The sequence below is a fragment of the Asparagus officinalis genome, unplaced genomic scaffold (assembly GCF_001876935.1).
Source record: "Asparagus officinalis unplaced genomic scaffold, Aspof.V1 AsparagusV1_Un820, whole genome shotgun sequence".
Lineage (NCBI taxonomy): Eukaryota > Viridiplantae > Streptophyta > Magnoliopsida > Asparagales > Asparagaceae > Asparagus > Asparagus officinalis.
Window position 1 is genome coordinate 16,111 of NW_017973079.1, and position 6,294 is coordinate 22,404.

Genomic DNA, 6,294 nt, shown 5'->3' on the forward strand with positions numbered 1-6,294 from the left:
CATAATCTACAAAATAAAAATATTTTTTTTGATAAATTAGTATACATCTAATTTGATTTACCTCCATATAGTTTTGTCTTCGCAAGCTGAATCACTATTATAATAATTCCTGAATTAGCTTTCTGTACATATTGCGAAACTTGAACAACGTAATCACCCCACAAACTGCATTGTAATTTAATGTTGCTGCATGAAGAAAAAAATTTAGTACGGAATGCATATACACACACTCACATGCACACACATACTTTTACTATTAAAAATATGTAACTATATTGTACATATTTGAACTCACTTGCTATCTTTGAGTTCAAGCTCTAGTAATTTTCTCTTACTTCCATTGCTCTCAACTTCTTTTACATTTTCAATAGTAATAAGCTCTCCAATGATATTTGAAAAATGTCATATAACATAAAAAAATGAATAAAAAGCCCCCCAAGTGTCAAATATATTAAAAAATAGTATTGAACTGAAAAAAGGCAATAAGAAAAACTGTAAATTTATTTTAAAGTAAGCTACATTTGTATCTTACCTATTATAGTAGTTGAGGTGATACGATTAGCAATTATATCCCCAAAATCAACTAATCCAAATGAATAGGAAGGTATTGTAGAAATCTCGCATTCCAAGGGGAAGAGATTATTTCTTGAACGAAGAGATTATTTCTTGTGAACGTATCATCATTATTAGTTAAATAGTAATAGATAGTAATAGATTAAATAATGAAAAAAATACCAAGTGACGGTTTCAATGGTAAGAGATTTCAAATATTTAATTTCGAAAAAGAGGCTTGCCATATGGCGTTTTCAAGTGGAAGAGATGCCATGTAGTGTTTTCAAGGGGAAGAGATTTTAGAGAGGCTTGCCACATGGCGTTTTCAAGGGGAAGAGATGCCATGTGGCGTTTTTAAGGGGAAGAGATTTTAGATATAGTATATAGATTCCTGAATTAGCTTTATGTACATATTGCGAAACTTGAACAGCGTAATCACCCCACAAACTGCATTGTAATTTAATGTTGCTGCATGAAGAAAAAAATTTAGTACGGAATGCATATACACACACTCACATGCACACACATACTTTTACTATTAAAAAATATGTAACTATATTGTACATATTTGAACTCACTTGCTATCTTTGAGTTCAAGCTCTAGTAATTTTCTTTTACTTCCATTGCTCTCAACTTCTTTTACATTTTCAATAGTAATAAGCTCTCCAATGATATCTGAAAAATGTCATATAACATAAAAAAAATGAATAAAAAGCCCCCAAGTGTCAAATATATTAAAAAATAGTATTGAACTGAAAAAAGGCAATAAAAAAACTGTAAATTTATTTTAAAGTAAGCTACATTTGTATCTTACCTATTACAGTAGTTGAGGTGATACGATTAGCAATTATATCCCCAAAATCAACTAATCCAAATGAATAGGAAGGTATTGTAGAAATCTTGCATTCCAAGGGGAAGAGATTATTTCTTGAGCGAAGAGATTATTTCTTGTGAACGTATCATCATTATTAGTTAAATAGTAATAGATAGTAGTAGATTAAATAATGAAAAAAATACCAAGTGGCGGTTTTAATGGTAAGAGATTTCAAATATTTAATTTCGAAAAAGAGGCTTGCCATGTGGCATTTTCAAGTGGAAGAGATGTCATGTAGCGTTTTCAAGGGGAAGAGATTTTAGAGAGGCTTGCCACATGGCGTTTTCAAGGGGAAGAGATGTCATGTGGCGTTTTTAAGGGGAAGAAATTTTAGATATAGTATATAGATAGGATTGTTTTACGGAATCATCCCTAACTTAGGCTATATTTTACGTTATCATTCTTAATTAAATAAGTTTTAGAAAATCACCCTTATCTATCATTCCATTAGAACCATTCATGCCTTTGTTTTTTCATCCATATTTTCATCCAAATAATTATACTTTGACAGTTGCCTATATAGGTTTAATTTGTTGCACTTTGGGTTTCAGAGTAAAACTTTATTGAAGTTTGGGTATCAAAGTTAATCTTTTTTGAACTATGAATATCACAATTAAAGGTTGTTAAAATTTATAGTATCAAGATTAAATTTTGTTGAAATTTGGAGTAACAAAGTTAAAATTTGTTGAACTTTGAGGAATTTTTTCGTCCAAAAAATCGTGTTATCAAAATGAATAATGAAGTAGACTATGGGGTGTTTTGGACAAATAAAAATTATGTGATATTAAAGTTAACATCGGAAATAATTTGGGGGTGTTTAACTTTAAATGCCCAAAATTCAACAAAATACCTACCTAGGGGTAAAACCATCAAACAGTAACTTTTCGGATGGAAAACTGGCTGGAAAAGTGCGTGGGTGGTTCCATTTAACGAAATAGTAGATAGGAGCAGTTTCCTGAAAATAGTATAATTATGAGTGATAACGTGAAATAGGACCCAAAATTCAACAAAATACCTAACATGCCTGTTATATCCTGGACATTACCCAGCCGAGTAAAATGATCACGTGTTGATTCGCTGGCCAACTCCCAAAGCATCAATGAGCCAGCTGACCCGTCTCGCCACCTAAATCTGAGTTAAAAGGCACAGCCGACTCAATTTCTGTCAAGAAACCCAACTCCATTATGAAAGACGTCATCCACTTGGACCCGACACAATACGTCTTCAAATAGTCATTTCGCCTGACAAGCATTCGTTAAAAGATGCGTAACATTTAATGAATGTCCCATCAACACTCACAATCCGTCGCCTAGTCGCCATATGCATTTAAGACAATGACAGTCATAAGGAATGTGCGCACTAGAGCTTTCAAAGCTTATCAGAAGTGCAATAAATCCCACGGTCCTTTCACTGTACAAAGTCCACTCGACTAACAGGCTACCGACATATGTAAAGTAGGTCTAAATTACTACTGCATGCACTCGGTCAAAATTACCAATATGCTCCTGCAATCCCTCAACAAATAATGATGATTTTCACCACCTCAAGGTACGCAATTTTACACAGAAAAAGTCAATAAAGATCATACTCTGTTTTTCTTTTTAAAAAAAACTAGAAAAAGTCACAGATTTGAGTGTCAGAGAGCACACTAATGAAAATAACCTCCGGTATCTCTAACCTTTGTTACATGTGTAGCGACGCAGAGCTTGCAATCCACAGTGGGAATTAAGAGAGATCAAAGGGCCCAAAAATTGAGTTCAACACTCTCAAATCACACATTAATTTTCCGATGTAAACAATACCTAAACCCATTAACTCTCTAACCCAAACATGTTGATAACCTTTTCTTTTCCTTCTCCCCCAACAATAAAAGCACCTCTGACCCTAAAATTCCATGATAATTTCACAAGATTAGAACAGAAAATGAAGAGAGAGGGGAACAACGCTTGAGTGGGGTTAATTCATCACATAGGGGTATTTTCGTAACTAGCCAACCATGGTTAGGATAAATCCATCTATGGTTTACTGTTTTTAACCCTAATCCTCACAGGATGACTTATATCAACACATAATAAAGATTTAAGGGACTAATATAAAAATATGAAGATTTGAGGGACTAATACAAATTACTAAAGATGCATGGGGCTAATATGAAAACCCCATAGAAATAATGAGTTCCTATGGACCTAGATAATGATAATTAAAAAATGGGACCCTTCCCAGATATTCGCTATGGTGGCTTTATAAAACTATGGTTTCCTTTTACTTTCACTGATTATGATTTTAGTTTATCGTTGATTTGTAAAGGGCTAAATTATTAGATTGGTATTATAAGTAGTACCAAATAACCAGATTGATATTAAAATTATCTCCAGCGACAACAAAACATTTAAACTAATATGATAAGACAAATAGGCTCAAGAATGAATTTTCCGGCCAACTTTTCTAGCGTTGTCACATGATGTTTATGTGTCATATTTATGATAACATAGCAGCTGTAGTTAGTCTAATTCAAACATTAGAAGGGTATATTTTTATATTAGTGTAAAAGCAAAGAGGGGTTTTTTTAATTTGGGAGGTTTTCCATTGCTTGAGAACATGAAATCCTTGACCACCAATTTGAAGAAAGGAGTTGTCGTACTAAAAAAAATCATCTTTTTTTACCCTAATTTGGAAATCGCTCGATCTAATGGGTTGAATGAGGCTAACTACAGTTGCCACCTTATCATAAACATATCACCTAAGCACATGTAGAAGATTACTCGAGTAGTCGTCGGAAAATTTATTTTTGGGTCTATTTGTTTCATCGTGCAAATTTAAATATATTATTGTTGCCGGAAATAATTTTAATACCTTGTTGGTCATGGGTTACTTCTCTTAATGCAAATCTAGTAATTTAGCTATTAGTAATGCTATGATGTGCTCTATCATTATTAAATAATTTTGCTTAAAATTAGGGTAAATTATAAGAGGACCCCTCACTTTAAAAGTTTGAGCAGAAAAACCTTTCATCTATGGCCATTAATGAAACATTAATTTATATCTGTTAGAGAATTTGTTTTTCAAATGTCTAGATAGATATTTGTACTTGAGCAGACATTTATAATTATCAAAAAATTTATTTCACAGATTTTCAAATATTGGAAAGAAAGAAAATAGAGGAAACAAAATATAGTTTTTGGATAAAGTTAATCTTTTTGTTATCATCCTAATAATTTTGCATCCTGACATTTTCCCAATAAGTTTGAAGAACTTAATTAGTTATTGGGGTAATTAAATATTAGTCTTTAAATCTTCTTTAATTACTAAAAAATCCCTCAAATCTCAAATTTACCAAAAAGTCCCTCAAATCTTTATTTTTCTTGCAAAATTGTCCGTCTGGTTAGGTGAAGTTATTAGTTAGTGTAAATTTCCATTAACTTAAATGAAAGTGCATAAATTCCCATTATACCTCCCATATTTTTCGTAATACCACCATCTCATACTCACCAACCCATTTGATAATGGGTTGATGATGAGTTTATACCCGAAACTTGCAGCTCAAAACCCAACTACTCTTATTCTTCAACGGTCATAGCATTCCTAAAATGCGAATCAAAACTATTCTGATGGTTAAATTTCCTTCTAAAGGCTATATAATCTTAGAAATTCTTCACTTCAGCTCCTCTAACTTAGGGGCACTTGGGTAACTTTACATGTTGGATTAAGGCTTAACCTGACTACAATTAGAAATTTTAACAGAATTTCTAACGAAAGGTCGATTTGGTAATAAAAGTAAAGATTTGAGGGACTTGTTGGCAAATACTAACATTTGAGGGATTTTTGGCAATTAAAAAATTTAAGGGACTAATATTCAATTAACCCTTAGTTATAAAACTAACAGTTTTATTAATGATCACATATGATGTCTTTTTTTGTTGACTTTCTAGATGATGATGTTTCTTAGCAGACAAGGTATATATAAAAGGGTGTTTCTAGTAAATTATCCTAAAATTAGATAGATTTATTTTCTTAATCTGTAACAGTTGATAAGGTGAAGCCAAAGTTGGACTAACCTTAGGATATTGAAGTGCAAATTACTCTTTGAAAACGGTTAATTGAAGAAAGATGTGTTGGAGTTGTAACTTAAAACTTGGGTTTGTAGAGGAAAAGAGGAAAACTTTAGTCCCACATTGAAAAAGAGATGGGAAGATAGGCTCTTTATAACCCTTCTTTTTCTCTTCTATGCCTAGAAGAAAATAAAGGTTATGCTCTACCCCACACATACGCGTGCCGGTCGTGCCGGGCTAGTGTTCGGGTCGGGTGGCGCGCGCACACGACCTGCGGACACGAATGCAGCTCCGGATTAATGAGTTCTTAATATACTACATTTTTATTTTTGAACAACGCGCACACGACCCGCGGACACGAATACAGCTCCGGATTAATGAGTTCTTAATATGCTACATTTTTATTTTTGAACAATTAAAAAATATGATAAACATTTTGTAACGGTTAGGATTAAATATTTTGTAACTGCTATAATTAAAATACCGCGGATTTATGGATCTAAATGACAGAAAACAGCTAACATTAATACATTAATGGGCGAGTAATTAAAACGTGTTAATTGCGGGATTTATGAATAACGGCTGTTTTAACCTTATAAAAGGACCTAAACCCAAAGAGTTTTACACAGTGTGAAAAACACAAAACTTCTTCTTCTCTGCTCTATACTTGCTATTATATTCTGCTGGTTCCCTGAAAGTCTAGAAGAGTTCGCAAAGCCTTCTTGAAGCTCGTGCCGATGAGAAGGAGGTCGCCTGACCGAGGGTCGTTGTATCTCCAGAAACTTTTGCCGCGTAACCCTGTACGAGAGGGGACAATTA